This window comes from Loxodonta africana, chromosome 2 (assembly GCF_030014295.1).
Source record: "Loxodonta africana isolate mLoxAfr1 chromosome 2, mLoxAfr1.hap2, whole genome shotgun sequence".
Taxonomy (NCBI): domain Eukaryota; kingdom Metazoa; phylum Chordata; class Mammalia; order Proboscidea; family Elephantidae; genus Loxodonta; species Loxodonta africana.
In genome coordinates this window covers 160,942,759-160,970,169 of record NC_087343.1, presented here as the reverse complement: position 1 = coordinate 160,970,169, position 27,411 = coordinate 160,942,759, and the positions used below count along the sequence as shown (strand labels likewise).

Here is a 27,411-nt window from a genome sequence, read left to right as displayed (position 1 = left end):
TATTGTAAATGGTATTGTTTTCTTGATATTCTTTTCAGAGTTCTCCTTGTTAGTGTAGAGAAGCCCAGCTGATTTTTGTATGTTGATTTTGTACCCTGCCACTTTGCTGAAGACTTCCATTAGTTCCAGTAGCTTTCTTGTGGAGTCTCTGGGATTTTCTGTGTATAGAATCATGTCATTTGTGACTAAGGATGGCTTTACTCTTTCCTTTCCAATTTGGATACCCTATATTTTCCTTTCTTGCCTTATTGCTCTAGCTAGGGTTTCCAGTACAATATTGAATAAGAGGGGTGATAAAGGCATCCTTGTCTCATTCCCATTTTCAAGGGAATACTCTCAATCTTTCTGTGTTGAGAATAATGTTGGCTGTTGATTTTCCATATATGCACTTAATTATGCCAAGGAATTTTCCTTCTATTCCTATTTTGCTGAGAGTTTTTAATCAGGAAAAGGTGTTGGACTTTATCAAATGCCTCTTCTGCAGTGATTGAGATGATCATTTGATTCTTTTCCTTTGTTTTATTTATGTGGTGAATTACACTGATTGGTTTTCTAATGGTAAGTCATCCTTGTATCCCTGGTATGAATACCACTTGATCATGATGTATTATTTTTTTGATATGCTGTTTAATTCTGTTGGCTAGAACGCTGTTGAGAACTTTTGCATCTATTTTCATGAAGGATCTAAGTCTGTAATTTTCTCTTTTTGTAGTGTCTTTTCCTGGCTTTGGTATCAGGGTCATGATGGCTTCATTGAATGAATCAAGGAATATTCCTTTCTTTTCCATGTTCTGGAATAGTTTGAGTAGAATTGGTGTCAACTCTTCCCTGAATGTTTGGTGGAATTCCCCAGTGAAGCCATCTGGGCTGGGGCTTTCTTCGTTGGGAGTTTTTTTTTTTTTTTTTTTTAATGACATCTTCAATTTCTTCTTCTGTTATGTGTCTACTCAGATTTTTCCACCCTTATTTGTGTTAATTTAGGTAGGTAGTGTATTTCTAGAAATCTATGAATTTCTTCTAGGTGTTCTAATCTGTTAGAGTGCAATTTTTCATAATATTCTGTTATTATCCTCTTTGTCTCAGTTGGTTCTGTTGTAATGTCATCCATTTAATTTCTTATTTTGGTTATTTGCATCTTTTCATTTTCCCTTGTCACTTTGGCCAGTCGTTTGTCAATTTTGTTGATCCTCTCAAAGAACCAACTTCTAGTCTCCTTGATTTTTTTCTATTGTTTTCTGTTTAATTTCTGCTCTGATCTTCATTGCTTCCTTCTGGTGCCTGTGGACTTCTTTTGCTGTCCCTTTTCTATTCAAGTTTTCGGGTTATCAGTTTTGAACCCTTCCTTTTTTTGGATGTGTGCATTTACTGCTATGAATTTTTCTCTAAGTACTAATTTTGCTGTGTCCCAAAGATTTTGGTTTGCTGTGTTTTCATCATTTGATTCTAAGAATTTTCTAATTTCTTCTGTTACTCAATAGTTTTAAAGCAAGGTATTAGTTTCCACTTAATTAATTTTTTAATTGTTTTTTTGTGTTACTGATTTCTAGTTTTACAGTGTTATGGTCAGAGAAGATGCTTTGCATCGTTAATGTTTTTGAATTTATTGAGGCTTCGTTTTGTAGCCTAAAATATGCCCTATTCTGGAGAATGATCCATGTGCATTGGAGAAGAATGTGTACTATGCTGCTGTTGGGTGGTGCGTTCCATGCACGTCTGTGAGGTTGAGTTTGTTGATTGTGTTATTTAGATCTTCTGTATCTTCAGTTTCTTTGTAGTTCTGTTCATCATCGAAAGTGGTGTGAGAGTCTTCTACTATTATTTGTAGAACTGTCTATTTCTCTTCTTAACGTTTGTTTTATGAATTTTGGAGCTCTGTCACTGGGTGCATATATATTTATTATTATGTCTTCTTGGTGAATTGACCCTTTAATCATTATATAATGCCCTTCTTTGTCTTTTACAATGGATTCTGCCTTGAAGTTGATTTTATTAGGTTATTACTGCCACTCCTGCTATCTTTTGGATACTGTTTACATCATTATTTCTTTTCCATCCTTTAATTTTTAACCTATTTATGTCTTTATGCCTTAGATGTGTCTCTTGTAAGTAACACATTATGGGTCTTTTTTTTTTATACATTCTGTCTCTTTATTCCGTTTACATTTACTGCGATTATCGATAGGTATGAATTCATTGCTGCCATTTTGTTATGCTTTTTTTGTGTGTGCAGTGTTAACAGTTTCTTTGTTTCACTTAATTTCTGGAATGAGTTCTTTTCATATGTGGATTTTCTTTACCTATCCTTTTTTTGTTTTTGCGTTTAGTAAGTCTTATTTTCTTTATTTTGATGAGTATGTTTATTATTTTTCTTTGTAGTTACTCTGAAATTTACCTTTATCATTCTAAATTTGAAAACGATATATCTTGATATCGCCTTGACTTCCTCTCTGTACGGAAGTTTTGTAACTATACCGTTTATTCTCCCTTTTTGTTTAGAAGTTGTCATTTACTGCTTAACATCTCTGGTTCCTTGTTAATTAGTTTTGCAGCTTTATTTTACTTTTGTGAAGTGTTTGTCTCGGTTGGTATATGGATGATGCTGTCATGTGTCTTTATCTCAGGTTGTTGTCTGATGTTGTTGGTTCTCTGTCTGAAGGACTCCCTTTAAATTTCTTGTAAGGTTGGTCTGGTTTTTACAAATTCGCTTAGTTTCTACTTGTCTGGGACTGTCCTAGTTTTACCATCATTTTTGGAAGAATTCTGCTGGATATGATTCTTGACTGGCAATTCTTTCTGGATTTTATATATGTAATTCCAATTGTCTTCTTGCCAGCATGGCTTCTGATGAGAAATCAGTGCTTAATCTTATTGGTGCCCCTTTGTGATATTTCATTTTTCCTGAGCTGCTCTTGGGATTTTTAATTTGTCTTTCATTTTGAAAAGTTTGATTATGATACATCTTGGTGAATTTTTGGGGGGCTCTATCCTGTATAGAGTTCATTGAATTTCTTGAATGGAAACCTTCTCATCTTTCATGATATTATGGAAGTTTTCTGCCAGTATATCTTCAAAAATTCTCTCCGTACTTTTTCTCCTCTTCTGGAATTTCTATCGTGTAAATTATTCCTCTTGATTGTGTCCCATAAACTCTTAGGCTTTCTTCTTTTTTACTCTTTCTTTTTTCTGATTGTTCCTCAAACAAAATAGTATCAATGGATTTGTCCTCTATTTTGCTGATTTTTTTTCTTCCATTCAATTCTACTTCTGTGTCTTTCCATTGAGTTAGCCATTCTTGATATTTTATTGTTAATTTTCTGGATTTCTGATTGTTGTTTTATATGGTTTCGAACTGTCTATCTAGTTTGTCATCTTGTTCTTGTACAGTTTCCCTGAATTCTTCTAGGATCTTTTCCTACGTTTTCTTTGATCTCTTTCAGGAGCCTAAACATTAAGTCTTTTGAATTCCTTATCAGATAAGTTCTATTACCTCTTATTCCTCAGGAAGGTTTTCTGTCCCTTTATTTCACTCACTTGTTTGAGCCATCTTATCCTGTTTCTTCATCTGATTTGTTAATTGCCTGTTGTCTGAGGCATTAAGGTGTTCATTTATTTATATATTTCTTTGATGGTTTGGTCCTAAGTTTTTTGTTTTGTTTTGACATATCAACAGCTTTGTTTTTTCTTTCTTTTAGAACGTCTATCTTCCTTTGTATTATTTTTATCTGTGTGACTTTGGTGTCTGTTGACTGGGTGTGATTTTCTCTCACTAATGGATATGGTTGGTCACACTTGCTTGTGAGTCCTCTGTAGTTAGGCTTACATGTCTTCCGTTACGGGATTGAGTGGAGGTGGGAGAGCAGGTTTTTTTCCCTGATAATTGGGTGACAAATTTTGTGTGGTTAGGATCCCTCCACAGCCCTTGTGAGATGATGAGGTTCTTCTGCATTGGTGCTAACAGTTAGTGTAACCTCTGGAGTTCAGGGCAGGATGTCTGTGTAGCTGCTGTGAAGGAGTGCTACCCAAATGGAATGAATAGGCCCTCAGAATGCATGAATTGGCATCTCAGTAGGTGGGGATGGGGGTGGAATCAAGGGGTTTCAGTGCATGTGTACTCAGTCTGCTCGAACTGTCTGGCTGTGGAATATGTGCCATTGTAGCCAGGCAGATGTTGCATGACGGCACTAGGATCTCCTGGTTGTCATTTGGCAGAGGTGCAGATGGCACCTGTTAGGCTGTGAGGGGTGTTGCTGATGAGGTGATATGCCTGTTCAGCCGGTCACCAAGTGAGGGTATAACCCAGTCGCTAGGTTATGGATGCTGTGGGTATGCACTGCCGGTTGCCAAGTGGTGAAAGGGGGGATGCGTGAGTCACTGATCCCTGGGTGGGCAGCAAGGGGGCTCACACTGCCAGTTGCCAGGTAGGGGGAGGGCAGGCACACACCACAAGTCACCGGTTTGGCAGCATGGGAGTGCATACTGTGGGTCACTAGGCGAGTAGGGGTAGTGGGGGGGGGCAGTGAGGGTGCATGCTCCCTGTCACCAGCCTGGTGGCACAGGAGTGCACACCTCCAATCACTGGGGGAGGTGGGGGAGGGCAGGTAGGGTGGGAATGCACCATCAGTTGCCAGTTCAGTGATGTGGGAATGTGAGCTGCAGGTCACAAGGCAGAGGTGGTGGCAAAGGGAGGGTGCCACCACTCACCACGTGGGGCAAGTGCATGTTGCCAGTCACGGATGGGGCGGGGGGGGCCTTGTGCCACTGGTAGCTGGATGGGCAGAGTGAGGGTGGCACACTGCAGGTCATTGAGAGAGCAGGGGCAGGAAATGAGGGAGTGTGCTCCTCTGGTCACCAGTGTGGGCATGAGGGCATTCTCCGCAGAGTGCAGTCAATGATGAGGACCTGGCCCTGACTAAGTGTGAAGGGGGTGGTGCTGCCTGGAGTCTAGTCGGGGGGGATCTCCAGCCGCCATTCCATGGATCTTCCCCTCCACTGTCACCGCCTGTCTCAATGTCCAGGGACTGCTGCTGGTGAGTAATTCTGGCCCTTTTTTTCCAGCTCCCTTCCTGCTCTGTGGTCACTTGGATCCCTCGCCCATCTTCTTGCATTTTTTCTGCTTAGATCTGGTGCATGTTCTGCTCACCTTGCTTCGCTCTGGGTTTGTCTACACAGTATCTCTGTCTCCTATTGGAAATTCCATGAATTTGTGTTCCTGTGCTCCTCACCCAGGAATGCTGCTCACTTTGTCTCAAGATAGCCACACTGCTGGGCTGGCTAACAGGGTGTCTACAATCTGTAAATCTCCTTGTTCACTGTTTTCATTCAGTTTTTCCTTCCATTTGATGTTTGTACAGTTGTTGTTTTTTTTTTTTTCTTGAGGAGAGAGGAAGAGCGTTTATTGCAAGCATGCAGGAAAGGAGCAAGGGCGTATACCTCAAATCAAGCTCTCCCAGCAAAGGGAGGCAGAGTCTTTCATACTGTCCTTCACCAGGAAGTACATATAAGCATCATGGACTACATAGGTTATTATGGCACACAGGCACAGTAAGACAAATTGCATTTTTTCCTCTTAGTATGTCGGAATCGACTTGATGGCAATGGGTTCCTCTTAGCATGTATAGAAGACAGCAGAAAAGCCCCACCCTGGGCGGAGATCTTAATATTCAATTAGGTCTTAATGAGGCTTAGGTTACTTTGGGACACTTTTGAGGCTAGTAAACTGGGCTTGACAGGTTTAAGGCAGCAACTGAGCCACACAAAGTGCTCAGGGTCTTTGAGGACAATGGACAGGTAAGGGCAGGATTCCTTTGATAATGGCTGAGCAGCTGCTGATTGAGCCACAGGCAGTGCTGTCTATCACTCAAGGTCTCGATGATAATGGACAGGAGGAACAGGTTTTGCTTGAAACTGGCTGAGCAGCTGCTGGCTGCACTCACAATTACCACCATTCCACAGATCCTTAGTCTTTCCAGTGCTTGTTGTTTGAGCATTGTTCAACCTTAAATCTTGTTATTATTCCCTAAACAATTGGAGCCCTGGTGGCACAGTGATTAAAGGCTTGGCTGCTAACCAAAATGGTGGCAGTTCAATTCTACCAGCTGCTCCTTGGAAACCCTATGGGACAGTTCTACTCTGTCCTATAGGGTTGCCACGAGTCAGAATCTACTTGATGACAGCGGGTTTAGCTTTTTTTTTTTTTAAATAACTGTTTACATAGCATGTATATTGTATTGAGTACTAATCTAGAGATGATTTAAAGTATACATGAGGATGTACATAGGTTATGTGTAAATACTGTGCCATTTTATATAAGGAATTTGTACTTCCTCATATTTTGGTATGTGCAGGGTCCCGGAACCAATCCCCCTCAGACACCAGAGGACGACTGTATCTGCTTCTTCATTCCTTCCGGGCATACTCTGTCCTCAAATTCTTTAGCTGGCTTGCTTTCCAGGGCCAAGGTGAACAAACACTAAATAGTTGCTGTCCAGTCAGTTCTGACTCATGATGATCCCATGTGTGTTAGAGTAGAACTGTGCTTAATAGCGGTTTTAATGACTGGTTTTTCGGAAGTAGATCAGCAGGCCTTTCTTGCAAGGTGCCTGAGGTGTACTCAAATCACTAACCTTTCCGCTAACATCTGAGTGACTTAACTGAAACAACACTGCGCTACTCTAACTGCTAGATTCAAACCAACAGGCACAGCACTTGCACTGGAGGAACATAAAAGGCGAAAAAGGAGGGGAGGGGTGGGAGGACTGGTAACACACTGACTGTACCTCACAGTTCCTGCCTCTGCCCTGATTGATGGTGTTACTAGATGATGTTACTAAGCACGACCTCAGTTTACCAGGACTAGCTACAGTGAGCTAGAGGCCTTTCCTACAATTGTTGAATGCTCTGCTGTGTATATTCGCAACAACAGCAAAAATAAATTGCTGGGCCCACCAATCTGTGTTTTAACAACTGCTCCAGGTGATTCTAATGCACTGTACAGTTTGAGGACCACTGGTCTCCAGTGTCCTCTGACCCTGATGAACTCTGTTAGCAAATTAAACTAACACTAGTTCATCTATATGTGGTCAGTTCCACAGCAATATGCTGTGTCTCTGATGAAGTTCCCTCTAGTATGGGCTGAAGTCCTTGCCCACTGAATTGCACATTGACCCACTGACATCTTCCCTTACTCCTTGAGTGTGCCCTTTTTTTGCTATAGCCAGCTCCAGGCATCTTAAGCATACAAACACATCAAAACATAAACCAATTCAACAGTTTCTACACACACAATTCAGTGACATTGATTACATTCTTTGAGTTGTATAACTGTTCTCACCCTCCTTTTCTGAGTTGTTCCTCTCCCATTCACATTAACTCACTGCCCTCTAAGGATCCTACCTAATCTTTCTAGTTGCTGTTGTCAATTTGATCCCCTATAGATAGTTCTTAAAAAAGCATGATGTTCAAGGCAGACATTCTTTATTAGTTAAGCTAAACTATTGTTTGGGTTTTAAAAAAACTTCAGGTGTATTTTTAAAGGTTTAAAGATGATCTCAGGGCAAAGGATTCAGGGGTTCATCCAGCTTCCATGGATCTAGAAAATTTATATTCCATGAGAATTTGAAATTTAGTTCTGCATTTTTTCCCTTCTTCATAAGGATACTTTTATAGCATCTTTGATCAAAACTTTTAGTAATGATAGCCAGGTACCATCCAGTTCTGGTCTCATGTCAGAAAGGCAAGTTGTTCATGGAGGCAATTAGTCACACATTCCATTTCCTCCTCCTATTCCTGACTCTATCCTTCCTCTGTTGCTCCAGGTCGATAGAGTCCAATTGTACCTTGGATAGCAGCTTGCAAGCTATTGAGACCTCAGGTACTATGCAACAAACTAGGAGGTAGAATAGAAGCACTAAACACATTATTAGGCCAATTAACTAGGATGTCCCATGAAATCATGACCCCAAACCTCCAAACCAATGACCCAAATGCCATGAGGTGTTTGGTTGTGCATAAGCAGCCTCAGCAGCTATTCTCTTTTTTTTTCTTGTTATATCACACAATTTTTACTAATTCAACTTTTTACAGGTGTACAGCTTATTGGTAGCAATTACATTAATCAGCTGTGCAAACCTACCCTTAATCAACGTTATTTTTTTATCACCATAAACTGAAACTCAGTGCTCCGTAAGCAATAACCCTCTTTTTCCCCCTTTCTCCTGACCCTGGTAACCACTATACATTTTCATCTGTATACATTTGCCTATTCTTGTCTTTTTATATAAGTGAGGTCGTACAGTATTTGTCCTTTTGTAACTGGCTTATTTTGTTCACCATAATGTCTTCAAGCTCCATCCATACTGTAGCGTATATAAAGTCTTTATTTCTCTCTACCGGCTAAATAATATTCCATTGCATGTAGGTACCACATTTTGTTTATCCAGTCATCTGTTGACAGGCATTTAGGTTGTCAATAGCGCTGCAGTGAACACTGGTGTGCAAGTCTTTGAGTCTCTGCTTTCAAGTCTTTTGTGTATATGCCTAGAAATGGAATTGCTGGGTCATATGGTAGTTTTTTTTTTGTTTTGTTTTTATCTTTTATTGTACTTTAGATGGTTTACAGAGCAAATTTTTCATTAAACAATACATATTTTATACCGTTTCATGACATTGGTTGCCAACCCCATGACATGTCAACACTCTCCCCTTCCTGACCTTGGATTCCCTGTTACCAACTTTCCTGTCCTCTCCTGCCTTCTTGTCCTGGGCTGGTGTGACCATTTAGTCTCATTTTGTTTTATGCTCCTGCCTAATCTTTGGCTGAAGGGAGAATCTCAGGAGTGACTTCGGTACTGAGTTAAAAGGTTATCTGAGGGCCATACTCTTGGAGTTTATCCAGTCTCTACAGACCAGCAAGTCTGGTCTTTTTTGTGAGTTAGAATTTTCAACGTTTTTCTGCATCTCTGTCAGGGACCCTCATTGTGATTCCTGTCAGAGCATTCAGTGGTGGTAGCCAGGTACTATCTAGTTGTGCTGAACTTAGTCTGGTGGAAGCTGTGGGTACTTCTGGTCCATTAGTCCTTTGGACTAATCTTTTCCTTGAGTCTTTTGTTTTCTTCATTCTCCCTTGCTCCAGACAAGTGGAGTATCTTAGATGGATGCTCACAAACTATTAAGACCCGAGACGCTACTCATCAAAGTAGGATGTAGCACATTTTCTTTATAATAAGTATAGTTGGTTTTTTGAAAGTTATACAGTAGTGCAGATGAACAAGTCACATGAAATACACAAAATCCAAGAGATACAGGTCTTGGAAAAAAGAAACTATTAGTTTAAACATCTACCATCTGTTACTTCAATGTGAGCAAGGTTATTGGGGAAACAAGAAGGGCATTTCTGAAGGATTAATGAAATTGGTTTGGGGGGGTATATTTAATAAGACATCCAGAGGTCTTGGAGTATTGTCCAGGCTTCTGGGGAATTGTTTAATTTTAACAACAAATTAAAAATGACTGGAAGAAGAGCTCTTATGCAATCCTTAAAATTCTTGAAGTCCCACAATAATAACCCTAGCTAGCAGGAAGGCTGATTTTAAAATGCAACCAAACTTCTTAAATTCAGATAAAATGAGGGAGACGTGAAATAAGAATTTCAGATTATTTTGTTAATAGCAATGCTATTATATTACAGGTATATAGAATTTTCCTTAGAGTGTGGAAATATATACCACATTTTACTTAACCCTTTGATCAGCATACACAGTGTTAGTTGGCATATTATGGCCCACAAGCCAAAATGAGCCTGTGGTCTGTCTCTGTCCAGCCCAAGAGCAAAGAATTTTTTTAAAACACTTTAAAGGGTGTCAAAAAATGAAGAATATGTGACAAAAGGCCTGCAAACCTACGATATTCACTATGTGGCCCTTTACAGAAAAGTTTGCCAACCCCTGAGATTAAGAGCAGTCTCTAGAGCCAGACCACCTGGGTTCAAATCTTGGCTCCAACAATTAATAGTTGTGTAATCTTGGCAATCTACTTTTATACCTCTGTTTCTTCATCTATAAAATGGACATAAAAATAGCACACACCTCATAGGGCTGATAGGAAGATGAAACAAGTTAAGCAAAGTTCTTAGAATCCTGCCTGGAACTACTACTTTTACTACTACTTCTGCTTTTACTACTACTTCCTAGGCAATATCATAATTCATTTGTTGTTGTTAGTTAACTATCGAATTGGCTCCAACTCATTGCAACCCCAGGTACAACAGAATGAAACGTTGCCTGATCTTGTACCATCTTCACAATTGTTGGTATGCTTAAGCCCATTGTTTGGGCCACTGTTTATTTTGATTACCTTCCAACCTTTGAGTCTCATCTTCCACCACTATATTAGATAATATTCTGTTGTGATCCATAGGGTTTTCATTGGTTAATTTTATGAACCAGCCCACCAGACCTTTCTTCTTAGTCTGGAAGCTCCACTGAAACACATCCACCATAGATGACCCTACTCATATTTGAAATACCAGTGGTATAGCTTCCAGCATCATAGCAACATGCAAGCTACCATATTAGGACAAACTGACAAGGTGGTGGATCATAATCCGTAGCTCCCAACAAATACCACTTTAAGCTGTTATCCTAGCACATGGATATCATCAGGCAACATTGTAGTAAACAGCAGCCATCAGAGTCATTTCTACACGTTTGAGTTTGCATAGTTTATGGTGTGGTATTCTTGCAGTGCCTTCAATAATCTCTAAAGCAAAGATATCATTTGTTGTGTTTACTTCTTGTATAACGTTCCAAAGATTTCCTTCTAGTTCATTAATAAGCTCTGGTGCCAAGAAGACATAAAGGCCTTATGGAGACACTGATAGCCCCTGGATCTTTCTAGGGGCTGGAAGATAGGGGGTGAGTAAAAGCAGAGGATAGAGCTGGGTTCTCACTTAGACAAACAGGGCTAGACCAGGGTGTGTGGCCTGTGGAAAACAAACAGGCAAAAGAGTCTTCCTGTATGCCTCAGAGTCTTGTTTTCACACAGGTCTTTTCATCTCATTTTAGCAATCATCAGGTCAGCTCAGTGCTCTTAGGGTTTCCCGAATTTGTATCAGGTCAATAGACAAAGATGAATGGGTATGGAAATAATGACATCACCGGGGAGATTTTTAAAAATTAATTCTCTTAAAAGGACTTATTTTTGAGTTTTCTTTTGGGTGAGTACACATTCTCCCACAAATCAACTAGATACAGATTCAACAGCCATGGGAATCTATTTGTCAATACACATTTAGTTTTTGTCTCGTTTTACCCTCAAACAACTTTGTGGAGTATAAAAATAAGGGTATTGAGTCTCAGAGAAACTAATTTTCCATGGTCATAAATAATATTGCAACTCATGTTGTTAGATGTTAAAGACAAAAAGTAATGCAAAACCTTGTTAGGCGAAACGACACTTGAAAATCCCCCTAGGAGGATACCACTTTGAACACAAAGAGAGCCTCTCAAAAAGTCCAGCACAGTTTTGTCTTCCTTGCAGGAGCACACATGGAGGCAGATGAATTGCATTTAGGGGCTATTGTATGAAAATTAAGCAAAAACACTAGACTCACACTTGGCTCATTGGCATGTTCATACTTACTAGAGAAAATGGAGAAAAGAACTGAGAGAACAACGGGTTGACCGCTTTGATAGCCTGACAGACCTGACCCTGAGTGAGGAAGTGGAAAGAATCAACCCAACTGAACCTACTTGGTTACATCCATTATATTCAAGATGTACCTTTTTGATTCTGGACTCAGGCCCTTAACCATTATTTTTATAGTTGTCTTAATATTGTTCTTACTGCATATCTACCCATCCCAGAGGTAAAATCAGGGGACATGAGATGGGGTTTCTTTGCCCTTCCTTTTAGAATGACACAAGTCAAGTCTTCCCTTGAACATGCATAAGCTGATTTTGGAATCTAGTGTTGATGCTTTTTACTTCCTTTGTTTTATTTCTCTTACCATCTCTCTCTCTCAGCATTTGGAACAACAAACAGTGTTGATGGAAGGATAAGGGAAAACCCTTTTAAGAGTTGAGTCTAACACGCTGATGCTTGGAATTTGAGAGAAAGGCATTCTAAGAGGTAAAACAGAAAATTCAGATTTTTTTTTTCCAATTCTTCGGGATACACATATTTGGAAAATATTTCTTTTTTCCTCGGGGCGGGGGGGAAGATTCTAACCTTAGGACCATGAATATATGTGAATCTTTCTTTTGAGAACTGTACATCTTGTTTATACAAATCTTTCTAATGATTATGGAATCAAAAACACCAGCTGCGTCACCTTAGGCAAGTTATTAAATATTTCCAAATCACAAAGCTCCCATCTGTGAAATGGAGCTAATTATACTTGATTCACATGTGAACTGCTATAATAAAAGTCAATTCAGTGAATAAGGACTACGGGATAGGGGAGGCCAAACTCCCCCCCCCATTTAAAATATGAAACAAATAGTTACAAATAATAAAAGGTACAAACATTATTCAGTGAAAATTGTCTTTCTGTCTCACATCTTCAGTTCCACTCCTAAGATGGCAACCACAGTTAACTCCTTGTGTATCCTTTAAGAGTTTTTCTGTACATATGTATTACTTTTTAACAGCAATGGGAACATACAATTGTCCTTCTTACAGGAACGTAGATTGTTGACCCCTTTCTATAAAATTATCTCTATCCAGTCATATCATCACATAGGAAAAAAAAAAAAAAACAGTTGCCATCAAGTCGATTCCGACTCATAGTGATCCCATGTATGTCAGGGTAGATCTATGCTCCATAGGGTTTTTTTTTTAATATGGAATGCTTCACGAATTTGCATGCCATCCTTGCATAGCAGCCATGCTAATAATTCCCTGTATCGTTCCAATTTTAGTGTATGTGCTGCCAAAGCGAGCACTCTATAGAGTTTTCGATATTTCAGTGACTGATTTTTGAGAAGCAGGTTGCCAAGCCTGTCTCTGGGTAGACTTGAACCTCCAATCATCACATATAGATCCAATTCTTTCAAAATAAATAAATAAATAACTCCTTTTTATTTCATTGTGTGAATGTACCATATAAAATATGTAACCTGTTGATAGATTTTCAAAAATTGCTTATCTGCTTTTACCAACAATACTACCATGAACGTTCATGATCAGCTTGTGTGCATGCACATGTTTGTAACCTAATTTATAGAAACGGAACTGCTGTGTCAAAGAGTGTGTGGATTTTCTAATTTAGTAGATATTGCCAAATAGCCCTCCAAAGACAACACACCAAATTTCCTTCATGCCAACAATGTGTAAGAATGACTTTTTGTCTGCCTCCTTGCCAACACTATGACATCGACCATCCTTGATCTGATAAGGGAAAAAATAATACATTAATGGTTTACTTTACGTTTCCCTAATTCTGAGTGAAACTGCATGTCTTTTTTGAGTAAACTGCATATTCATGTCTTTTGATATTTTTAATGAGTCTTTTTGATTTGCAAGTACACTTAATATGTTCAGTAAATTAACCTCTCTTGAATATGTCTTGGAGCCCTGGTGGTACAGTGATTAAGGGAATGACGCTAACAAAAAGGTCGGCAGTTTGAATCCACCAGCTGCTCCTTGGATACCCTATGAGGCAGTTCTGCTCTGTCCAATAGGGTCGTTACGAATTGGAATCAACTTGATGGCAACGGGTTCGGTTTGGCTTGAACATGTCTCAAATATTTTTCTAGGCTGTCCATTTGGCTTTTGACTTTAAGGCATTTTCAATAATGCAGAAGTTTCTAATTTTATATAGTCAAATGTATCAATCTTATTTTTATCCTTTTGGCTTATGTCTGGTCTTCGAAAGGCTTTTCTCTAAGATTGTTAAAACCATTTATATTTATGTTTTAGATCAATAGCTTTTGACACATTTCTGTTGTTGCTCCTACAGCTTTAGTTTTTACAAGCCTTTTCTAGAATATAACCTTAAATATACTAAACACTTGTTAAACGGAAGAAGAGTAGGAAGTACCATCACCAAAATTCCACAGCATATGGATTGCTTTGCGGAGGAAATACTTAAAGGTATCTGCCTTTATGCTGATTTCATAGAGCTTCACTTGCAATATGTACCTTCTAAGAAATGTCTTAGCAACACTCTATTATCAAAAGTCTCCTTAATGAGACAGGCAGTAAACAAAGTCTCTGTTTGAATGTTGTGCTAATACAACAGTTTCAAATGTCTCCTCAGACATTTGTTTTTTGTCTTAAAAATCTCACGGATTGACTTTCTTATTCTTTGAGCTCAGCAATGCCAAGAGCTGCCATCTTCTGCCCCATCACCTTCACAAGCACCAACCCTTTTAAGTGAGGACAGGGACGAAAACCCCACAGCAACGAACAGATAATTGGCAGTAAGAGTCAGAAGGTATTTGCTTTGTTGGAGCTGCATGACCTTTGGATAGAAGTGAATGTACCTCACTATGGCAACAGAAAAGGCACCAACATTAAGTTACCATTCCGCCATTCATATAGTTAGAATGAGGATAGAATTGGCCCCCCTTGTAAGTCCTGACAGTGATTTTGCCCATTTTCAAAAAGTGGACATTGCATGGTTTGCCAAGAAAGGGAGAAAAAGGACAGAAAAACTTAAGCATTGGTTAAAAATACAGATATGGTAGATTTTACAGTTTTCCATGACAATTAGATGAATGTTTGGTCTGTGTCATGATGCATTCCCAAATGGAGACAGTTACAAAAAAAGGCTCACTTACACCCTTTTAAGACACTCAAAGCAAGAGAGGAAAGAAGGTGAAATCACTTCTGTAGAAGCCAAGGCTTTGGCAGCAAGTCAAATTAACAACCATGAAGCATCTCTGTGTTCAGGATTCTGCTAGGCCCTGATAGAAAAGCAAAAAGAGCTTGAGATTCAGTCACATCCTAAGGAAACTTGTACTCCCAAGAAGAGCAGGAAGACTCAGTGAGACTCATTGGGTATTCCAGGAAGACCAAAGCTGGATAAGCAAACTCTCCTTGCCTCATTCTCATTTGATTTTGCTACAGTGTATGTACCTTTGGAGCAGTTCCTGGGTGACTCAAGTGGTTGAGCACTTGACTACTAACTGAAACGTGGTGGTTTATAACTACCTAAAAGCACCTCGAAAGAGGCCTGGCAATATGCTTCCAAAAGCTACAGGCATGAAAACCCTGTGGAGCAGTTCTACTCTGCGCACATGGGGTCACCATGAGCAGAACAGACTCAGTGGCAACTGTTTTTGGTTTCTTGGTTTATGTACCTTTGGAATCCAGTCTTTCACCTTTCTGAAATTAGATGAGTATAAATAAATAGTTAAATAGGCAAACAAAAGCAATCAAGAATTAGATTATATGGTGTAGGAAAGAGGCACCATGGACCAACAGAGATAGGAGAGAATGTTGTGGCATGACATTTTTACTTCTGGTTTTTTAAAAAAAGTTGGAATGCTGCAATGAAAGTTAAAAATGATCCAGGTCCAAGAGAGTTGGCTGAAATTCCAGCTCTACTGCTTACAAGTTATATAAAATCAGGAAATTGACCTTCCTGATCTTCAATTTCTCTCTTACAATGCAGTTTATTTTTTATATACAACTAATACGCTTGCAACATTAAAAATAGAGAAAAACAGAAAAGCCATACCATGTAAAGATAACCACAATTAATACCTTGAACTATTTTTCAGTCTGATATAAAAATTTTTTATCAAAGACATATAGTTTAAAGAACCAATTCTGAAGTGTTTGTTTAAAAAAAAAAGATAAAACAATGATCCAATTGCCTCACCCTCCAATCTCTCCCAAAGATGAAGCAGCCATTTTTTTTTACTTCTTTTAGCTAATAAATCTGGTAGTTTCCACCATCTCTCTAAATTAGGACAGTTTTATTGCTTTTTCTTTCAGTTTTAGGCATTAGCTATTACATTTCCAAGATGCAGATGAGAATTTAGTTCATTTCCCTGCTCTTTGGCCTTACCCCACCATGCCCCTATCTTTCTAATATAGTCATATCTGGTATCTTTATTCCTACTACATCAGTATTTAGTATTTCCATATAAGTATGTAAATGCTATGCACACCTGAGTCACATAGTAAACTATAATTACTTTGTCATTCTTGTACAATTTTGTTTTCCCTGGAGTTAATAATTGTCTTGTTTACACATGTGCTTACTTTTCTATACTTTTTTTTTTCCCCCTTAATTCAATTCCTAACTTTTCTCTAGTTCTTAATTCCCCTTCAACATATTCAGCTGCATCAGTCACATTGCCATCTCCCTGAACATGTTTCTCCCAGAGCCTTCTGACCTACCTGAGTCTGGACTATTTACCTGTAGGGTGCACAGTTGTCATGCTGAGACCTCCCTTCTCCATCATGCTGGGACTTCCCTTCACTCCTCTTTAATGATGGTCCCATTTTATTGTATGCAATGTTTCCCCCTTTCTTGTTTCACTCCCTTGTTTTGGTGGAGCACATCCTCCAACAGCTTTGTAAGAAAGATTGCATGGGAAGAAATGTCTTGAAACTTTGCATAAATTAAAATATTTTTTTCTACTCTTGATTGATAGTTTAGCTGAAGATTGAATTCTAGGTTGGAAATTTTCCCTCCATTTTGCACTGTCTTAGTGTTATCTAGTGCTGCTATAACACAATACTACAAATGGGTGACTTCAACAAACAGAAATTTATTTTTGCACAGTTAGAAGGCTAGAAGTCCAAATTCAGGAGCACTGGCTCTAGGGGAAGCCTCTTCTCTCTCTCTCTTTTCTCTTTCTCTCTCTCATGAGCTCTGGGCGGGGGGGGGGGGGGGGGGTCGGGGAGGTTCAGGGGGAGGATCCTTGTCTCTTTTCAGCTTCTGTTCCTCAGTTCCTTGGTGATCTTCATGTGGTGTGTATCATCCCTTCTCTTTGTGCTTGGTTTCTCTGTGCTTAATCTGCTCTTTTTTTATGTCTCAGAATAGACTGGCTTCAAACACACTCTACCCTGACATGGTCTCATAAACATGACAAAGAAAGCCCTATGCCCAAATAGGATTATATCCTCAAGCGTATAGTTGAGTATTTACAACACATATTTTTGGGGACACAATTAATTGGTAACATTCTCTTTTGGGTTTTCCATCCTGCTGTTCAGAAATCTGAAGATATTTTGATGCCTATTCTTTGTATGTCACAGCAGTATTTCCTTTGGAAGTATACAGGATTGTATATCTGTGTTCAGTGTTTGATATTTTATGATGTGGACTTGATTTATCCCTTGTGCTGGGTGCTTGATAAACTTTCAATCTGAAAACATGTGTCCTTCAGTTTGGGGCTTTTTATTGCTTTCTTAAATCATGCAGTATGATTTCCTCCTTTCTAGTTCTTCTTTCTTTCTACATATCCTATTATTTAGATACTGAAACTTCTAGTCTGACTCTTAAATTTTCTTATATTACCCTTCTATTCTCTATCTCTCTTTCCTCATCGTTCTGGGAAATCTCCTTAAACTTATCTTCCAAACTTTGAGTTTTTCCGTTGATGCTATAACTTTTTTCCTAAAGCTAATTTTTGCTCTCTGAATGTGGCTCTCTTGATATTCTTCTTTTTTTTTTTCTTCTGTTTTTTGATTACTATATCTTGCTCATATCCCTCCGATAGTTTTCCTTAAGTTTATTTTTTCTGTTCATTTGTTTTATGCTCTTTCAGACACATTAGAGACCTTTCCTAAGTGTCTGAAAACTCTTGGTTTTCTGCTCATACCTAAGTATAGAGGTTTAAACATTGGGGGGAAGCTCTGAAGATGTGGATATATATTGTCAATAGTGTCACTCTAGGGAGTAGTGGCTAGGATGTTGAGGTAGAAAACCTCCGTTGTTAGTAACTTTAAGGTTTTCCCCTTTGGGTTGGTCAAAATCTCTAGAAAACCCTCTATCATGAAGGCCAGACTGCCAGTGTTATCAGGGGTAATTGGGAAAAGAAGGTGGGGGTCCTGAGTATCCAGCAGGCATTCATTTACCTGACCTCACTATTCCCACAAGGCATCCCTGCCCTCAGCTGTGCCTGGTGTTTTCCCTGTGGAGAGCCACCTTTACAGGGGATAAAACAGTGTGGTGCAGAGATGAACAGTGTTTTTCTTTTGCCTCGGTGGTAGAGGGACATGACATTCAAATAATCCTCCTAAATTCTGACTTTTTCTTCCCCACCACTTCTAGAGGCACATGACACTGCTAATTCCTGATATTTTAGAGGATTCCAAGGTGTGAGTCTGGTTGTTTCTCAGTTTTGACCAATGGAAGCTTAGGATTCAGTTACCATGGATCTACTTATCTGTCTGCTTTCCAGTTTCCAAAATGTTGTTAGTGAAGTCTCCTCTTCCCTGCTGTTCATCTTTGTGGGTTTATGTCCTAAAATAAATCAGTTTATGTCATGTTAGTGGAGCCCTGGTGGCACAGTGGTTAAGAGCTCAGCCATTAACCAACAGGTTGCCAGTTCGAATCCACCAGGTGCTCCTTGGAAACTCTATGGAGCAGTTCTACTCTGTCCTATAGGGTCGCTATGAGGTGGAATTGATTCAACGGCAATGGATTTGGGCTTGGTTGGTCATATGAGTTGGATTTTCAGGAGAGAATGGAATTAAATGAATGCATTCCATTCACCAGCTTTTCCTGGAAATCTTGCTTCTGATTTCCTCATCTGTAAAATGGGCATAATGATACCTACTACGCAGGGCTCTGATGGGTATCAAATGAAATAATGTATTCCAAAATTTTGACGAATAGATATAAGTGTACTCCTGCTCAAGAAATAGATTTGAGAAGTTTGTCAAGCAGGGCGAGACAGCAGTTTCTAATATCCTTGAAGAGGAGGGTCCTATAACTCCTTGGTATCATCATGGTGCCAAGGTCAGCACTTGGAGGGAGAGTAGGAGAAAGTACTTCTGCTGGGCATTATTTCTATCCTAAACTGAATCTGCTGACCATTGAAATTGTCTGTTGTAATCATTTGGAACAAAAATAAAATGATAATCCTGGTCTTCTAAGTACACCCTCCTCCTTTAGTACAGCTAAGCAAAATTTTTGGTATATCCAGCAGTGATATATGGGCTAAGGACTTGGACACGTTCTCACTTCAGCCATTAGCTGAACAGAGTTCCTTCTTGAAAAATAATCTGAAAGGAAAAACACCATTCTCCATCATGTAAGGATAAATGTACTAAATGCTTAGATATTCACACTTAAAATTAATTTGATCTAAATCAAATGAAATGCTTTGTATATTTATAACAGCAATGACGCATTACTCCAAAATAAGGTATATCCATCACTTCCCTCTTGCCACCTCCACCAAAATTCTCTCAGGGTTAAGGGATTATTAAAAGCCACAAAAAAAGTTGCAATCAAAGAAAACTCGATTTTTTTTAGCACTTATTTTTACAACTGTACATATATTTAAGTAAATTATAGTATTCCATGTTGTAGAATTATGCAACCATTAACTTATACTTTAAATCAATCAACCAATTTTAAAGAATTAGACTGAGCTTAGGGAGTCCTTTGGTGGTGCAGATGGTTAAGCACTCAACTACTAGCTTAAAGAAAGGTTGGCAGTTCAAATCCACCCAGAGGAGCCTTGAAAGATAGGCCTGGTGATCTGCTTTTGAAAGTTAACAGTCTTGAAAACCCTATGGAGTGGTTTTATTTGACTCACATGGGGTCACCATGAGTCAGAACTAACTCAACAGCAACTAACAACTCAAAAGTGAAAATGAGGATACCTAAGTATATAGTGCATAATTCCAAATACACATAAAATGCCTAATATACACATACACCAATTTTAAAAAGATAATTACATTCACTCATTCATTCAACAACTTAGGTGCTGAGGACAAAACAGAGACAAAGCCCTGCACTCATGAAGCCTTCTTTCTACTGAGGGGAATAACACAATTAACAAAGCAAACAAATAAAGCAAGGAAAATGGAGAAAAATAAAGTGAGAAAGATGATGAATGCCAGAATGAAGATGGGGATTGCAAAAGGAAACACCCCAAAATATCGGTAATGGTTCTCTACGGGTTGTGGTATCATGGGTAATTTTTTCTTAATTCTGTTTCCCAAGTTTTCTACAACTCGCATGTATTACTTGTACAAAACTTTTAAATGCATGTTTGCAAAGATTAGCTGCAATAATGTTCATCTATATTTATGTTTGATACCCCCACCAAGTGTTAACTATAGGGATTATTGGGACCATAATTCTCAGCAGACATTTACTGCTGAAAACAAGCCGATTCTGACTACCAATTAGGCACAGAAGAAATGGAAATTTTTTTAATGCTGCAGTCAAGGGTTATTTTAGAACATTTTTCCTTGTATGTTTTATTCTAGACTGAAAGTGAAAAAAAAAATGTCAACTTGGCAAGGACTTCAGTATTTTGTGAATGTAAATCAAGATTATCCCATAGGTATCATACAAACAAATTAGGATCTTATAATTCCTAAAAAAAAAAAAATTGAAGAGTGAGTAAAGGTAATAATGATGAAATAAATCCTGAAATACATGGAAGAAGGTCACTGAAATTGTTGTCCTTGGAATCAAAATGAATAGAGGGCGGCAACCAAAGCTCAATAATAGCGAAGATGAAGATTAACTTCAGGGAAGAAAAGATGTTTTATATTAAACCTCTAAAACTTTGGCAAGAATGGGGTGTGACAGATACACATATGAGTTACAGCAGAAGTGAAGATGGATGTTACTGTGTAATGAAATTACTCTTAACTCTGGAGAGAGAAATTCAGTGCCAAGCACTTAGCGAGTGTTCAATGTGTTCTTGTTGAAGGACAAGTCCTGCATTTTATTTCATGAAAAATAAAAAATAAAAACCCTCATTCTAGTTGGTCATCCGGGAGGAAAGGTATCTAAAACTGAAATGAAGGGGATTTATTTTATATCAAGACTAAGGGTCTAGCCATGCTGCTATCTGATTTCAGATCAATGGTTCAATCTTCCTGTACCTCTATCCTGACATGTTTAAAGTGAACGGTAACCCTGGTGATAAAGTACGTTATGGTTGCTGGACATTTCTGCCACTACCTCTAACAAGAATATGACTGGGTGGTATGTATGACTTCACATTGTTTCCAAATTGAGCTCCACTATGAGTGTGTGTGATCCTGAGAGGCTTCGTTTGGTGCCTAAATTAAAACTACCAAAAAAAGTTAAGAGTGTTTAAGGCTTCTAGTTTAAGGGGGCTCAGGCTCAAGTCGTGGAAAAATTTCCAAACACAAGAAGGATTTTCAAAAGTGTTGAGAAGCCAAAAACATGACATCTATGCCCTTTTTTTTTTGTACCCTATGCAGTACGGAGCATTTTCCCAATATCTTTGTGTGTTTGTACAAGTGATATCTATTTAATACTTAAATTGTCTACAAGAATTAGGACTATGGAAACCCTGGTGGCATAGTGGTTAAGAGCTATGGCTGCTAATCAAAAGGTCAGCAGTTCAAATCCACCAGGAGCTCCTTGGAAACTCTATGGGGCAGTTCTACTCTGTCCTATAGGGTCGCTATGAGTTGGAATCCACTCAACTGCATGCGTTTGATTTTTTTTTTTTTTTATCTTATCCCTAGCTTATGGGAGAGATAAATGAGACTCGAAAAGTTAAATGGCTTATTAAAGATAACACAAAAAGTGATAGAGCAAGGATTTCAACATATAATCTGTCTTATTACAAAGTCCATGCTCCTTTCCTTATAGCCACTTTGTTGTTGTTAGGTGATGTCAAGTCAGTTCTGACTCATAGTGACCCTATGAACAAAACACTGCCTGGTCCTGCACCATCCTTACAATCATTGTTATGCTTGAGTCCACTGTTGCAGCCACTGCGTCAATCCATCTCATTGAGGGTCTTCCTCGTTTCCACTGACCTTGTACTTTACCAAGCATGATGTCCTTCTGCAGGGACTGATCCCGCTAACAACATGTCCAAAGTATGTAAGATGAAATCTCTCCATCCTTGCGTCTAAGGAGCATTCTGGTTGTACTTCTTCCAAGATAGACTTGTTTGTTCTTTTGGCAGTCCATGGTATATTCAATATTCTTCACCAACACCACAATTCAAAGGTGACAGTTCTTCAGTCTTCCTTATTCATTGTCCAGCTTTCACATGCATATATGTGATTAAAAATACCATGGCTTGAGCCAGGCACACCTTAGTCTTAAAGGTGACATATTTATTTTTCAACACTTTAAGGAGGTCCTTTGTAGCAGATATGCCCAACGCAATGCGTCTTCTGATTTCTTGGCTGCTGCTTCCATGGGTGTTGATTGTAGAGTCAAGTAAAATGAAATCCTTGACAACTTCAATCTTCTCTCCATTTATTATGATGTGGCCTATTGGTCCAGTTGTGAGGATTTTTATTTTCTTTATGTTGAGGTGTAATACATACTGAAGGCTGTGGTCTTTGATTTTCACTAGTGCTTCAAGTCCTCTTCACTTTCAGTAAGCAAGGTCATGTCATCTGCGTAATGCAGGTTGTTAATGAGTCTTCCTCCAATCCTGATGCCTCGTTCTTCATATAGTCCAGCTTCTCAGATTATTTGCTCAGCATATAGATTGAATAGGTATGGTGAAAGGATACAACCCTGACACACACCTTTCCTGACTTTAAACCACTCAGTATCTCTTGTTCTGTCCAAACAACTGCCTTTTGATCTATGTAAAGGTTCCTCATGAGCACAATTACGTGTTCTGAAATTCCCATTTTTTGCAATGCTATCCATAACTTGTTATAATCCACACAGTCAATGCCTTTGCACGGTCAATAAACATAGGTAAACATCCTTCTGGTATTCTCTGCTTTCAGCCAGGATCCATCTGACATCAGCAATGAAATCGCTGGCTCCACGTCCTTTTCTGAATCTGGCCTGAATTTCTTGCAGTTCCTTGTCAATACACTTCTGCAGACACTTTTGAATGATCTTCAGCAAAATTTTGCTTCCCTGTAATATTAACAATATTGTTTGATAATTTCTGCATTTGGCTGGATCACCTTTCTGGGAATAGGCATAAATATGGGTCTCTTCCAGTCAGTTGGCCAGGAAGCTGACTTCCATATTTCTTGACATAGATGAGTGAGCACTTCCACCACTTCATCCATTTGTTGCAATATCTCAGTTGATACCATGTCAATTCCTGGAGCCTTGTTTTTTTGCCAATACCTTCAGTGCAGCTCAGACTTCTTCCTTCAGTACCATCGGTTCCTGATCATATGCTGCCTCTTATAATGGTAGAATGTTGACTAATTCTTTTTGGTTTAATGATTCTGTATATTCCTCCCATCTTCTTTTGATGGTTCCTGCGTCATTTAATATTTTCCCCATAGAATCCTTCACTATTGCAACTCAAGGCTTGAATTTTTTCTTCAGTTCTTTCAGCTTGAGAAACGCCGAGCGTGTTCTTCCCTTTTGGTTTTCTATCTCCAGCTCTTTGCACACGGCCACTTTAATGGATTTCATAATCATCATGCTGATGTGTCTTGGCAGGGGACTGGGTACAAAGGGTGACCCCCAAGGATCTTTAAACCTCTGTGCCCAGAGTATACTCAATATTTAAATAGGGAGGTGGGGGTGGGTCAGAACTCCCCGCCATGACAGCCTCTTGCTAGCCTCCCACCAGACAAACTGTGGTGGCTGCCAACCTGCACCAGCATAAACATGGTCTAGTATCTCCTGTTAAAAAAAACCAAAAAAACAAAAACTCTCCCTTGATATCAGATTCAGCTTCAGCTATTGCCTCATTTCTCTGCTTCCTTTTACATAACACTTCTTAAGAGTTGTTTACACTTGCTGTCTTTTTTTCCTAATCTCCCATCCACTCCTAGCTCATTATAGTGTCACTAGGCTCACTGTAGGTTCATACCTCCATAGCACTAATGAACTACTTTTGTCAATGTTACCAATAGCTTCCATGTTGACCAATCTAATATATAAAGTCTCACCTAACTCAACCACGTAGTAGTATTCAGTACAAATGACTGATCTTTACTTCTTAAACACTCTTCTCTCAAATTTCGAGATACATATTTTTCCTCCCTTACTGGCTGTTTCTTTTCAATTTCCTTTGCTGGATTGCTTTACTTGACTTTAATATCAGGATTTCCTTTCTACTTTTTAACCACATTCTCTTCCAAGGGGGACTCATCAATCCGTATAGGACTAAAAACCATTTCTTCATATCTCCAGCACAGACTTCTCCACTCATCTCTGGGCACTCAACCCCAGCCTTCTCCTTCACCTCATAGTGTGGAGGTCTCATAATCATTTTAAACTAAACAAACCCAAAATACAGCTAATAGCTATGCCTAGACATGTCCTAAGCCCCTCTACCCCAACTCTCACCATCTCCTGTATCGTAGGATTCATCCTGATTTTGTTCTTTCCTTTTTACCCTATATCCAAACCACGAGTAACTCTTAACTGTTCTACATTCAAAATATATTTTGAATCAGCTGTCAGCTCTCCATCTCTACTGCCACCCCATTAGTTCAGACACTATCATCTCTCACATAGATGACTTCAATCATCCTAATTAAAACAGGTGACCTTTTTTTTTTTTAAACTTCACCTAGGTATTCTATAAGTGCACCTACTGAAAATTAAAATTATTTTATTCTGCTTTCTGCCCTAGAATGCTTTTGTTAGGTGCCATGGAGTGGGTTCTGAGTCATAGCAACCCTATGTACAGCTGAACAAAACACTGCCTCGTCCTGCCCATCCCCACAATCATTGCTATACTTGAGCCCACTATGTCAATCCATCTTGTTGAGGGTCTTCCTCTTTTTCACTGAACTCTACTTTACCAAGCATGATGTCCTTCTCCATGACTGTTCTCTTGTGATAACACATCCAAAGTAGGTGAGACAAAGTCTCGCTATCCTTGTTTCTAAGGAACCTTCTGGCTGCACTTTTTCCAAGACAGATTTGTTCATTCTTTTGGCAGTCCATGGTCTGTATTCAATATTCTTCACCAACACCATAATTCAAAGGCATCAATTCTTCTCAGGTCTTCCTCATTCATTGTCCAGCTTTTGCATGCATACGACCAAAATCCCATTGCCATCAAGTTGATTCTGACTCATAGTGACCCTATAGGTCAGGGTAAAACTGCCCCATAGAGTTTCCAAGGAGCATCTGGTGGGTTTGACTTTTTGGTTAGCAGATGTAGCTCTTAATTGCTACGCCACCAGCACTGAAAATCCCCTAGAATACAAGCTCCAAAACTGTATCTGTTTTGCTCACTATTATATTCCCAGGATGGAAGGAAAAAGAAAGTGCCTGGTACTCATTTGTTAAATAAGTGGTTTCCCGATATTTAGATTTCACAGATCAGACTTCTCCTCTCCCCACCCCTTCAAAAAAATAAAACTAGAGAAGAGAAAGGAAACCAGTATTGGGTGGCTATTTTTAATTGCCGATTAGGGCATTAAAACTACAATTATGAAAATGATAATAAAAATTGAGAAACATGGCACACAACAACAATAATAGGCATTATGCTGAGGAGACCTAGTGGTGCAATAGTTAAGTGCTCACCTGCAAATGGAAAGATCAGCAGGCGAAAAGAACTGACAATCTGCTCCCTTAACGATTACAGCCTGGGAAACCCTACGGGGCAGTTCTACTCTGTCTTATAGGGTCTCTTTAAGTTGGAATTGGCTGAACTGCACACAGCAACAAAGGCATTATGCTAAGCACTTCACATCGATAATCTGTTTTTATCTTTAAGTTGGAATTGGCTGAACTGCACACAGCAACAAAGGCATTATGCTAAGCACTTCACATCGATAATCTGTTTTTATCTTTACAAAAACCATTTGAGGCAGATAGTATCGTTAGCCCTCTGATACGGATGAGGAAACTGGGAATCAGGGAGGTAAGTCACTTGCAAAATTCTCTCTATTAAAAAAAAAAATTCTATTTTCATGATCCTTAAATACTAAACAACCAAAAAATACTACAAAAGACATCTCAGTATTAAAAATTTTAATAATTTTAACTTTATGAAAATTTCAATACCCTGTCCTTATTTTTCTCTGTTCACCACAGACTAAGAAAACTTGGTCATAGGGGGGCACTTGTCCATAGGCTAGTGTTTAGGAGCCACTGATTTAACTTCAATGATAGCATGGTACTAGCTAAACTTAAAAGTAGCCTAGACTGTACAGTATAACACTTGTAATTCATAAATGAAAAATGACACAAGGTGCCCACTAGTCCTTTATCATCTCAAAAGGCCAGCCACAAATAGTTGCTGCTAATACATGTGGTGACTCTGTCCTATAGGGTCGCTATGAGTCGGAATCGACTCGACGGCACTCGTTACTGGGAATACATGTGGAGCCTGGCGAGTCCTTTAGGAATAAAGTCGGAACTTCTCCAGAGGAGTGGCCTCTAAGGCCAGTGGATGGCAGCTGTTTGCATTGTCAGCACTCCCCTTTTATGAAATGCAGTGCCCAGGAGGTCTGGGATTTACTGACTTGCCTCACTGGTGCCAAGATCAAGCAATGGGCACTGGCAGCTTCTTTTTCTTGCTGCCTGGATCCATAATTCATGAAATTACTCAGAGGTCAGAAATACAGACTACTTTTTTGGAACAAATCACAAAGTAAAAGGACAGTGGAGCAGGATGGGGGGACCAGCACCCCCAACTGTTGGATGGCCCCCAGTTGAATGAATGTCTCTAACCCAAACCAAAACCATTGCCATAGAGCTGATTCTGACTCATAGGGACCCTGCGGAGCAGAGTAGAACTGCTCCACAGGGTTTCCAAGGCTGTAGATCTTTGTGGAAGCAGACTACCACGTCTTTCTTTGGTGGAGCAGCTGGTGGTTTTGAACTTCTGACCTTTAGCTTAGCAGCTGAGCACTTAACCACTGCACCACCAGGGCCCCTTAAATGTCCCTAGTAGGAAGCAAATTCTACCCAGCTATTTTAAATGGATTGCAGCTTGTGACCATTTATATGGACCCAGTCTGTATAATTATCAGGATAAAATAACATTTTATCCTCCAAAACACTAGATTTTATGGTCAAGTACTTCCACTGGAGCACACATATCAACCATAAGAGAATAGGCCAAGAGTAGGTTTATTAAGCATCTACAGAGAACAGATTCCAGTCTCCTTGCCAAGACTCTGGATTTAAGGTCAGAAGGTTATGGATGGATATCAAAGAGGCTCCTAGAGCTTGTAAATAAAATCTGCAGGGTACTTTAGAGCGGGGGTCAGCACACTACAGACTGCAGGCTAAATCAGGCCCACCACGTATATGTGTGTGTGTGGCTCACCTGCTCAGAATGGTTCTTATGTTTTTAAATGATTGAAAAAATT

The 27,411-nt window shown here is 39.2% G+C and overlaps 1 protein-coding gene and 1 non-coding gene across 2 annotated transcripts in view; both read right to left on the bottom strand.

The window, feature by feature from the left end:
- STK32A (serine/threonine kinase 32A) overlaps nt 1-27,411 on the bottom strand; it is a 154,599-nt gene that overhangs the window by 116,118 nt on the left and 11,070 nt on the right. The window lies entirely within an intron of this gene.
- Nucleotides 12,834-12,941, bottom strand: LOC111751875 (U6 spliceosomal RNA). Its single transcript, XR_002786935.1, has one exon. It is a non-coding gene; the product is annotated as a U6 spliceosomal RNA (small nuclear RNA).